Below are 13,063 nucleotides of genomic sequence, written 5' to 3'. Positions count from 1 at the left end.
ATTGGAAGGTGTGATTTTTCATAAGAAGGGTATTTTTTAACAGAAGAGGAGAATCCTGGTACAGAGTTGATAGATTTTTAACTTCAGCCCTTCAGGTCAGGAGATCCAGAAAGTAAGGAAGGTAAGTGAAGAGCTCTCAGCAATATTGGTAGTGAAAAGAGCATGGTCCCACAGATTTGATGTGTAATGACACCTTTTTCATTCACTAATTTCATAATTATTAGCAAGGTACAAAACTATCTTGTTTCCTCATTTAAGAATTGAGAATAATATCTGCCTCAAAAGTGTATGGTAAAGATAAAAAAAAAAAGAAAACACTAAAACATTGCTGAACTCATAGTAGAATCTCAAATAATGTTAACCACACTCTCTTCTTCCTACAGTTTCCAATCTGTCTGTAGTGGGAGTTTGCTTTTTTAACTTTATAGTCGTTTCTATAAAAATTTAGGATGGAGAACAAGAATATCATGGGCAGATAATGCATTATTTAACCTCCAATTACGACAGTTCACATTAGCCTTAATTTATTATGAATGAGGAATCTCTGTTAGGTCATAAATTCAGTCACTTGTTTTCTTAGTACCCTCTATTAGGCATTAGGAGAGAAAGGGTGCTGTGAGTCTCAGTGACATGTACGAACAATAAGCAAATATCCTCCCAGGGTGCCTCTTTGCTAAAAGCCTGCCATATGTCCACAATGCACTGAAGCATTAACAGCACATCTCATTTTATATCCCCGTTTGACAAGCACATCTTAAAGCAAGGATGAGCTTGCACTAAGTGTGCTTGTCTAATTCCCATTACTGCTAATTATGTGCACACAGCAGGAAGACCACATCTCTTCAAAATAAGGCTTACTTTTCAAGAGAGACAGAGGATAAAAGTCAGTAAATTTTCAAAGCACCAAATGATTTCTTACCATTATTAGCATTTTATGTACCTGTGGATATTTTATTTTATAACCTTAACCATTATTCAGTTGTGGCCACAGGCCCTATATGAGCTTTCAAAAAATAAAGTCATTCCTAATCTGTTGCCTGGCAAGACCTAGCAGCAATTTGTCTTCATAAAGAACCCTTGCCATGCTATTTCCTGAATTGCAGACTAGAAAATTTGCTTCAAGATTAAGAGGCACCAGTGAAAAGAATGAAATACATAAAAATAAAAACTTTCCTATCTCTTTATTTGAATTCTATTAAACTAGTGCATGTCGTTTTAAAAAGGAGATAAGGAAATTTTCGACCGGTTTTTCCGTTGATTTTCTATTTTGATTTTTCTGATTATACAAGGAAGTGCTTATGAAATGCTTTGGGCATAATAGCACAATACATGTCATTATAGGATACACTGTACACACACATTTCTCTGTGCAGTTTTCCCCAGGATATTTATGCTGCAAACAAAAGTTAATATCTAACAACTTTTTCAGTCTTTCACCCTCAATTGTATATTTTTAAGATGTTGAAGATTACAGAACATCAGAGAGAAAGTATATGTTGGTAAGATAAAAACGCGGTATTACTAAAGCTGCAGAGCCTGACATATCGCTATAATAAACCAAATTGAGCATATTCTTGTGTCAAGATCTGCCTGTGTTTTTGGAAACATTCATTTTCTTATGAAATATCCAATAGTAAAACAAAATCCCTTTCTGCATCACAATGTAGATAGCAAAATAATCCAAATTCCAATGCTTGGAAATACGTAGATTTCTACTTACCTTCTTTATCCCAATTTGAATGAATATATCATTTCATTTTTATCCATGTCAACTTGCAATCTCTGAAGATTGTTTAATGCTTCTATGGCTTTTATTAAATGATTCTACAGCAGATTTCAGGTCTCTGTAAATTCTCCTTGAGATTTCATACTTTGAGCCTTTCCATTTTAATTTTATCATCAGGAGTGTTTGAGGCATTTCATGGGAAAGAAAAAAAAAAACCTATGTCTGCCAAATGATTCCTTTAAAGTCAATTTTTATAAAGGGTGTTTTTGATTAAATGGTATGTGATCATTGTATTCAGTTCACGGGAAAGTAAGTGTGTTCCTCAGAGGGGGATGCGGAGACGTGGGATTCAGTTTATGGACAGTAAGGATTAGACAGTTCGTTTCTTTAACTTTACCCTATTCTCTTTAAATTACACATGATTTCATGGGTGTCAACTTCAAAATGGAAAAAGACCAAAGGCAAAAACACATGCTTTGTCTTATTTAGTTGCTTAAGTCTTTCAACTGCGGTCAAAACATGATTGTGAAAATTTCAATTTAAAACTACGTTTATGATGAGTATAAAACGGACCCCCAAACTTCAATTAATCGTAGCAATTGTACCTTTTCTTTGAAAGATTTAAAAGTTGCAATCCTAAGTTCCTGAGAGAGCAGCTCTGATTATTTGATTCCCTACTTACTCCCCAGGTGAGCTCCAGAAGCTACTCCAAGCTACATCTAGGGTCATTTTTTTCTTCTAGGGCATAGAGAAGTAGATATCCTGCAAATAAGAAAACACCTACCTCTTCTCGGCTTCAAACCATTCATTCTTCCCATTCTTAAAATATCAGAATGAAGTATACTTTCTAGGCCAGCTTTAGGACTGGGTCTAGAATACTGCCCAGCAAAAATGTCCCATCCAACAACTGAATCAGTTTATTGAGCAACTTCCACAACTAGAGATAAAATGTGAATGCTCACAGAGAGATTATGTTGACTCTATTGACACTGATGGGTGACCAGAGTAAGACTTCCAGAATGAACAAATGAAAAACAACTGTGGACTAGCAAGACATTCTTCATAAGTTATGTAAGTGAAAAATAATTTTAAGAGGTCTGGAATTGGTTCAACCTGGCTGGTTATTCTTGGCAATAGTGGGATTAGTTGATTATTTCTCCTGTTTAAATTAGTTAAATACTCAGAAATTGATTGAGGTTACAAATCAAGCTTCTAGAAAGAGAATAAACAAGCAGCTGTAAATGTTTGTGAAGATGCCTCACTAAAGGGACAGCCAAATTACCTGGCTCCAGCCTGGCCCTTTGACTCACCCAATCAAACCAGCTGCCAAGTCTCTCCCCAGAAGGTGGCCATTGGCTCCTGGCTAAGAGGCAGGAATTACAATATAAACAGCCTTTTTTCTACATATTTCTTCTCCACCTCTTCAATGTTAACAGTATTGGGAAATAAGAAACAAATCAAAAATATAAGGGTTAAAAAATGAATGTGATTTCTAAACAAAGATGATTTATAAACCATTCAAATAAATGCATTTGCAAAAAAAAATAGATTCTTTTTCTACTTTTGTATTAAATAAAATTTGTCACACAAATTTACTCATCATACCTACCTATTAGATGTTAGTTTCCTTTAAAAATAAGCATTTACTACCTGAAATTCATAAACTATATTCATCTGTAGGCAAAAACTTGGTCTTTTTCTTGTATTCCATAACTCTGACACTGGCGCAAAACAACCATCCAAATTCAAAGCCTCAAATGTATGTTTGCCATTTCACTTACCCTTACCTCTAATCCTAGCCCTCCCTCCATTGCTCTTACAGTCACTCATTCCAATTCCCCTGAGGTTCAGTCATGGCCTCCAGAACAACTTGTCTGACTCTGATTCTGCCTTGTGCAATGCACTGTGTGCATTCCTGAGAAAGTAATCTTTACATGTCTTATTTCTGGTTATATACCATGCCCCAATGGCTTCAACAGCTCCTAGAAACCTACAAAATAAAGACCAAGTACTTTATTTGCTAAGTATTCCAGAAAGGTTTTCAAGACCACACTCTGATTTGACTTCAACTTCTCTCGCACTCTGTCCCATTGCTCCTCTTCAAATCACACTATGTTCCAGTCAATTAGATCCTCAACTCACACCAGTCCTGCAAACCCTCCTTCTCTTGCCTTGTCTGCTGTATCCACTGCCTGAGTTGCTTCTTCTATGGTCAGCTTCCTCAACTACGCCATATGAGGAATCTCTTCAGATTCCTTCTCAGGAAAGCCTTTGTTAAAAGCCCAAAATAGGTCAGGACCTCTCCTTCACGCCTTCTGAAATCAGTGTTTCTCCTTGTAGTATTTGTAGCATGTGTGATTAATTAAATATTTGCAAAATTATTTGTCTAATTCTGTTTCTGTCACAAGATAGCAAGAGCCATGAGGACAAACACTGGTATCTATTTTTTTCTTTGTATTCCCAGCACCTGGAAATGAAATAATTATTTCATTTAATAATAATATTTAATAAAAGGAACCTTGCAATTTTTCAGTTCCTTTACTAGAGTAGTTCTCAGACAGAAGGTGCACTACAGTAATGCATTGTGATAATGATGTGTGTGTCTTATCTTCAGCCTTTATGTTTTAGTTACCTTTGTCTCCCTGATAGCACCTTGGACAAATCTGTGCAGATACTGCTCAGTAAATTTTTTTTAATCTAGTGGGAAGGAAAAATTATTAAATGCATACTGTTTTTCCACACTGAAAGCCCACATTGAAAAACTAACCTTTGGCAGACTGAGATAATTAGCTCTGATTTCAGATAATTTTTTAAATTTGATGTGTTTATTTTTATAATTGTCTAAAATTTTCTACATAAGCACATCCTGGATATCTGGCTTATAACCAAATGCTGCTTCATCATTTCAGCACCTGTTGCATTTTTCTTTACTACAACATTGAGACTCAATAGTTCACTTTAATTGTTGAGGCTAATGACAAAAGAACAGATGTGGACTTAATACACAAGTAATATTTTCATGATGAATGAAGGTTAGATAGATATCACTGAGCACTCTTGAAACAATGGTTATGAAGCTGTTTTGATGAAGAATAGCGGAGGACATTTTGAATTATCCCCTAGCATATGGTGGCATAGGCATGCCAAACTTAAAAGAACCTGCCTGTAGCTCTTGGTTTCATATTTACATTTTGAGCAATGGTTCAGTTTCAGCAAACAATATCATCTGTCACAGTAAAGCAATGTTTCTATATAAAATTTCTTGCGCTGTTTTAGTTTTGCTTGCATTTAGTTGGTAAGCTTATTTTGGAGAGTATGAATCAGGGGTAGAAATTATGGGAAACTACTCACCATCCCTAGCTACCAGGACCACTGGGTAGAACAATAGAAATACAGTATTACAGTATTAGTAGATGTAATGTTTCACATTGTTTTAAACCATAAAACAAAAATTAGTCATTTTCTATTATTTCACATTCAATAATCTTATAAAAGAGGGTAGTATATTAATAAACACAAACTGCTCAAACACTTTAAAATATTGATGATGATGACAAATAAAAATAATTTAAAACTACATTGAGGAGGGGTATAATAATTTCTTTTTCAATTAAAAGAGGTCATACATTTCTCAACTTTGAGAAACATTGTTCTTAGCTTCTCAGTATGCACCGCACCCCCCACCCCAACTTTTAGTAACAGCACCCCACACTTCTCTTGGAAAACCACTCTCCTCCTTGTGGTTTTAGCAGAACTATAAACCATGCTGTTGCTGCTTGCCTTATCTAAGCTATAACCACATGATTCACATTAGAGCAATCATATTCTCTCAACCAGGAATTTGGATATTGTTTGGAGAGACATAAAAGTAGAAGACAGATGGATTTGGGCTATTTCCAATGAAAATAATTGTGAGTTTTTGCTACTGAGATCCCTGAAGCTACAGTGGGTTTCTGTTCTTTCTTGAATCCTTCTTGAGCCTCTCATTTTATATAATGAGTAATGCATTATCCTTCTTACAAACTTTTTCTTCTCTTTTCTTTCATTTTTGCCTAAGTTGATCAGTTGATTTATTTTGGTTACCACCAAGAATCTTAACCAATGCAGTAATCTAAACAAACCTAACCCAAAGTCACACAAAATTCAGAGGAGAATTTGAGAAATTGAGAAAAAGTATTCAAGAGCTTACAGAAAGATAAGGAAGATAAAAGCAATACCGTGTATAACATTTTCTTTCTTTCTCTGTCTGGTTTATAAGTTTTGAATTCACTTATTAATACATTTTGAAACTGATGTCTCACACCTGACCAAATGTTTCTTGAAAGCAAGAAGTAATTCGTATTCATGTGGTATCTCTAGCATCTCACAGAAGGCTTGGCACACCTAATAGGCAGTCAATAAATATACTTTGAACTGATAAGTTTCACCTCCAAGGTTTATGGTTACAACAGTAGGTCAATAAAGAAACAGTTTTTAAAATTTATAAAGTTTATTGTAAAAAGAGGCACAGGTGAGTTTTCCAGTTACTGGAGAATGATCTTTAGTATTACTGCCATAAACATCTTCCAGTCTACAGTAGGCTGCTTTAGGTTAGAAAATGGTGTTTACCTTTGTACCTCCACAATCCAAAAAATGCCTTATATATAGCTATCACCTCAATCACTGTTTAGTCAATTAATGTAAACTGAGATTAGATCTGTCATTCTAGAGTTTATTTTCAGGATATAAATCAATGTGACTTGAATTTGAAGACAATGTTTACATCATACTCTAGTTTACACATATTGTTGCTCTACTGAAATTAATATCAAACTATCTCTGTTGCTTACCAAATTTCTTCCTTTAAACTAGGATGCCATACAGCAGCACGAGTTCCTCCAATTGTCTATACTAGGTCTGTTGAGGTCTAAGGTGAGAACCACTGAGCATTGAACGGTAAGTTAATTTGTAATACTAACTCTTTCGGGTGTACCGTCATTGTCAACATCTTTATTAAAATATTTTCAGTCATTTTTGCTGAAGTACATGATACAGAAGAGATCACTTTCACCTATGCACTGGTGACCTAGCTAGTTTTTTCATAGAGCATTAAGCACGAGCTAGTCATGCTCAGAAATAATGCCACACATCTACAATCATCTGATCTTTGACAAACCTGACAAAAACAAGCAATGGGGAAAGGATTCCCTACTTAATAAGTGGCATTGGGAAAACTGGCTATCCATATGCAGAAAACTGAAACTGGTCCCCTTCCTTACACCTTATACAAAATTTAACTCAAGATGGATAAAAGACTTAAATTTAAGACCTAAAACCATAAAAACCCTAGAATAAAACCTAGGCAATACCATTCAGGACATAGGCATGACCAAAGACTTCATGGTTAAAACACCAAAAGCATGGCAACAAAAGCCAAAATTGATACATGGTGTATAATTAAACTAAAGAGTTTTTGCACAGCAAAAGAAACTATAATCAGAGTGAACAGGCAACCTACAGAATGGGAGAAAATTTTTGCAATCTATACATCTGACAAAGGTCTAATATCCAGAATCTACAAGGAACTTAAACAAATTTACAAGAAAGAAACAAACAACTGCATCAAAAAGTGGGCAAAGGATATGAACAGACACTTCTCAAAAGAAGACATTTATGCGGCAACAAGCATATGAAAAAAAGCTCATTAACACTGGTCATTACAGAAATGCAAATCAAAACCCCAATGAGATGCTATCTCACACTAATTAAAATGGTGATCATTAAAAAGTCAGGAAACAACAGATGCTGGAAAGGATGTGGAGCAATAGGAATGCTTTTACACTCTTAGTGGGAATGTAAATTACTTCAACCATTGTGGAAGACAGTGTGGCAATTCCTCAAGGATCTACAACAAGAAATACCATTTGATCCAGCAATCCCATTGCTGTGTATATACCCAAAGAAATATAAATCATTCTACTCTAAAGATACATGCACACATTTATTGCAGCACTATTCACAGTAGCAAAAACTTGGAACCAACCCAAATGCCCATCAGTGATAGACTGGATAAAGAAAATGTGGCACATATACACCGTGGAATACTATGCAGCCATGAAAAAGGATGAGTTTGGCCAGGCATGGTGGCTCACACCTGTAATCTAAGCACTTTGGGAAGCTGAGGTGGGAGGACCACAAGGTCAGGAGATCAAGACCATCTGGCTATCATGGTTAAACCCCGCTTCTACTAAAATACAAAAAAATTAGCCAGGTGTGGTGGCGGGCACCTGTAGTCCCAGCTACTTGGGAGGCTGAGGCAGGAGAATGTCGTGAACCCGGGAGACGGAGCTGGCAGTGAGCCGAGATCACGCCACTGCACTCCAGCCTGGGCGACAGAGCGAGACATTGTCTCAAAAAAAAAAAAAAAAAAAAAAAAAAAAAAAAGGATGAGTTCATGTCCTTTGCAAGGACATAGATGAACCTAGAAACCATAATTCTCAGCAAACTAACACAGGAACAGAAAACCAAACACCATATGTTCTCATTCTTAAGTGGGAGTTGAACAATGAGAACACATGGACACAGGGAGGGTAACATCACACAGTGAGGCCTGTTGGGGATGGGGGCCTAGTGGAGGGATAGCATTAGGAGAAATACTTTGCCTTGTATACTATCTTGTATATGTGTATGTTTGTGGTTATTTATTTCCACTGTTTCATACCTGTCCCTTAAAATGTATCCTAAAAATGAGTAGATTTAGGAATTAAATATATTTTTCTCTAAAATTTAGAACAGCTCAGGGTGACTATAAGTTTGAAGAGAGATATGAAGGCAGCAAATCTGATCATACATTTTATGCAAAAATAAAAAGTCAAGAATGAACAAGTAAGGAAACAGCAAGTCATCATTTTATAGCAGAATTTAATTGACCAGTGCAGCTCAAAATATCATGGGGTTGGCACCTAAAGAAAGTCATGGCATCAAGTTTTAAATTAAAAGCTCATTTTACCTCTTCTAAACAATTATCAAAGGATGTTGGTAAGTTATAGAAATTATAGCATCACCAATTGGCATTCAGAGTTCTGATAGCGGTCCTCATGGTTTCCCAGTAAGAGAGCTGATTAACATAATGAGTGGATGCTTGAAATCCATTGTTCATAGTTTTATCAACATGGTAATGATAATAATAACCAGGAATCCCTCATTAGTTACGTATATACAAATTATATATATTCTCGAATTACATAGTTTTATTCTCACTATTTCTTTTTATATTATTATTTTAAATAATAGTTGCTATTTATGAACTTCTTACTGTATTCCCAGCACTATGCCAAGAACTTTATGGAAATCATCTTTCATTTAATGCTTACAGTGACCAAATTAAATAGATGCTATTATTATTTTCATTTTATAGTTAAGAGAACTGAGACTTTGAAAGGACTTTTTGATCTAATTAGTGGCAGAACCTGACCACTTCCCAGATCTGTCTAATTCCTGAATCTGCATTCTTAGCCACAAACTTACACTGCTTGAGTAGAGAAATACTGAAAACCATACAATTCAAAAATTTTATTTTCATGACTAACATGGCTCATAATTTTTTAAATTTTATCTTAACTAAAAACAGAAAAAAAATGAAATTCTTGAAATGCAAATAGAAGACGCTTGCTTTATTAAGCAAATCTGCTGTTAAACCTTGATCTTGAATTCCACTGACTCTTCATAGTATCACCACTAGCAATGCCAGATTCATAAACATTGTGTACCAAAAATTAGAGCAAGTTTTTCTCTTCAACTCAGCGTATTATACTGAAATAGAATGCTTTATTTAAACAGATGTGCCAAATAATCACTAAACATTAGTTTCTAAATTATAGGCACGTAATTTAGAGTAGAAAAGAAAGAATATTATACCTAAATAATCAAATCTCAACAAAAACGTTAACAGGTGTCAAATACTGCATAGTTCTGCACAGTAATCTCTAAGCTTGATGATATTCAATATATTAGAAATCTCTTAAATCATACACAGCATATACCATAGGCTTCCCTGGATTGTGTAACTTACAGAATTTTTAAAGATGGCTTTACATCAAAAGCATTTTATCCTCCTCAGGACCTTCAAATTTTATCTAGCTACATTTTTACAACTTAGGAGAAAATATAACCTTGGTTATCTGTATGGTATCCCATTTACCCACCACTTTCATATCCACAAAAGTAGAAAGTTAAGAAGTGTCATGAAAATCCGATGTTCCTAAGAACCCTTTGATGGCCTTTTCTTTAGTTATTAATATCCAAGGTCACCATTCTTCCCATTTTGAGAAACTTTATCTCCCTTTTTCTGATTCTTATTTCTGCCCACAAAGAGCTAAATATGACACTACCGTTAGTGGACTATATTTTATTCTGGATTTCCATAGAAATAATATATATTTTTGTGGGATAATTTCCTATTCAGACCATAGTATCTGAGTTTATATTTTAACCTAAAACATCATTTTTAAACAAAAATTTAAGTGACTTATCTGTATTTGTCTAAGACTTCCATACATTGAAAACTAAGATTCCAACCCACAATCCTTTTATCTGATTGTAGAAATCCCACCATTGCTAGGTCCCAAGACTGTAGTCTTTCATGGCAATGTACACAGAGGTGTAGATATATTAAGTACGTCATGCCCTCATAACAGAATAATGTATAATACAATCATTCCTAAAATGTGGAACACTCAACATTCAGAGTACTTGTTCACCAATAAAACATTTTTAATTTTAGTGGTAGTATGTTTATTGAACATATATCAGAATATATTACTAATACATTAAACTGTAATATTAAGTAAATGATAGTAAGGGTGATATATGAATGAGGCAAAACTTATGAAATTCTACAGGAATTACTGAGGTTTAAAAATAATGATTTAATTGTAATATAATTGAAACTTGACTGTTCTCAAAAGAACATCAAAATTAGGCCAAGCTAAGGTATTATAACTAATTCATAGTTTGTACCTAAAGTAGAAAATACAGGAATAATTTCTCGCTGTGTTAATGAATAATATCTTCAGGCATTCTCAAAGCTAATGTTTTATTAAATGTGACATTATAAACGTTAACTTTTACAAAACAAGCCAAGAAGTAAAATATGCTGAATTTTAAATAATGTATAATATTCATAGATTTTTCTCCCACTCAAATTTATGCTTTACCCTGTAAGGACGATAAATAACAGTGGCTTGAAAAGATTTGTAAGTACTTCTTATTAGGCTCTCAAGATATTTATTTGAGACAGAAATATTAAGAATCATGTAAAATCAAGTAAAACTGATGGTAAGTAAGTTCTATTCCTAATGGCACACCCAATAAGCATGTGAGGGAAAGCAAGTTTTACTTATTTGAATGTAAAGGAGAACGCAGTAGATTTCTGTTCAATTAGGTGAAGGTTTGAGCTTTGTCCATTCTTGGCTTCCTCAAATTGTGTGAATTTGTGGCTTTAAAAAAAACTTTAAATGAACATTAAGTTATGTCTTTTGTTTTATTTTGAACATAGGCTTCGCTTTGAGCTACTATATTCAGGAATAATGCCAAATCACTAATACCATAAACGTTGCAGGAACAGGAAACCAAATACAGCATGTTCTCGCATATAAATGGGAGCTAAACATTGAGACACATGGACATAAAGATGTGAAAAATAGACACTAGAGACTACTAGAGAGAGGAACGAAAGAGGTGGGTTGAAAAACTACCTATGAGGTACTATGCTTGCTACCTGAGTAGCGGGATCATTTGAACACTAAACCTCGGCAATTTAACCATGTGACAAACCTGCACATGCACACCCTGAAACTAAAAGTTAAAATACATATATATATATAAAATATATTACAATAGAGTATTCGAAACACAAGTGGTTGAATAACAAGTCAGTGGTGTCACAATCCAGAAGCAAATAAGAGATAGATAATTCTATGTTTAAAAGTTTAATGTATAATTTACTGTATATAAATGATATCTCGTTAAACAAAGTTTAGTGGTGGGGGCGGAGCAAGATGGCAGAATAGGAACAGCTCCAGGCTCCAGCTCCCAGCGCAAGCGACACAGAAGATGGGAGATTTCTGCATTTTCAACTGAGGTACGGGGTTCATCTCACTAGGGAGTGCCGGACAATCAGTGCTGGTCAGTTGCTGCAGCCCAACCAGCGAGAGCTGAAGCGGGGGTAGGCATTGCCTTACCTGGGAAGCACAAGGGGGAAGGGAATCCCTTTTCCTAGCCGGGGGAACTGAGACACACAACACCTTCAAAATCGGGTAACTCCCACCCCAATACTGCACTTTACCAAGGGTCTTAGCAAATGGCACACCAGGAGATTATATCCCACACCTGATCGGGAGGGTCCCATGCCCACGGAGCCTCCCTCATTGCTAGCACAGCAGTCTGCAATCTAACTGCAAGGCAGCAGGGAGGCTGGGGGAGGGGCGCCCGCCATTGCTGAGGCTTAAGTAGGTAAACAAAGCATCCAGGAAGCTCGAACTGGGTGGAGCCCACAGCAGCTCAAGGAGGCCTGCCTGTCTCTGTAGACTCCACCTCTGGGGACAGGGCACAGCTAAACAAAAAGCAGCAGAAACCTCTGCAGATGCAAACAACCCTGTCTGACAGCTTTGAAGAGAGCAGTGGATCTCTCAACAGGGAGGTTGAGATCTGAGAATGAACAGACTGCCTGCTCAAGTGGGTCCCTGATCCCTGAGTAGCCTAACTGGGAGACATCTCCCACTAGGTGCAGACCAATACCCCACACCTCACACGGCGGGGTACACCCCTGAGATGAAGCTTCCAAAGCAAGAATCAGACAGGTACACTCGCTGTTCAGCAATATTCTATCTTCTGCAGCCTCTGCTGCTGATACACAGGCAAACAGGGTCTGGAATGGACCTTAAGCAATCTCCAACAGACCTACAGCTGAGGATCCTGAGTGTTAGAAGGAAAACTAACAAACAGGAAGGACACCCACACCAAAACCCCATCAGTACGTCACCATCATCAAAGAGCAAAGGCAGATAAAACCAAAAGATGGGAAAAAAGCAGTGAGAAAAGGTGGAAATTCAAAAAATCAGAGCGCATCTCCCCCTCCAAAGGAACACAGCTTATCAAACAGCAATGGATCAAAGCTGGACGGAAAATGACTTTGACGAGTTCAGAGAAGAAGGCTTTAGTCCATCAAACTTCTCAGAGCTAAAGGAGGAATTACGTACCCAGCGTAAAGAAACTAAAAATCTTGAAAAAAGAATGGAAGAATGGATAACTAGAATAATCAATGCAGAGAAGGCCATAAACGAACTGACAGAGATAAAA

The sequence above is a fragment of the Macaca thibetana genome, chromosome 6 (genome assembly GCF_024542745.1).
Source record: "Macaca thibetana thibetana isolate TM-01 chromosome 6, ASM2454274v1, whole genome shotgun sequence".
Classification (NCBI taxonomy): Eukaryota; Metazoa; Chordata; class Mammalia; order Primates; family Cercopithecidae; genus Macaca; species Macaca thibetana.
Note: the sequence above shows the minus strand (reverse complement) of the source record.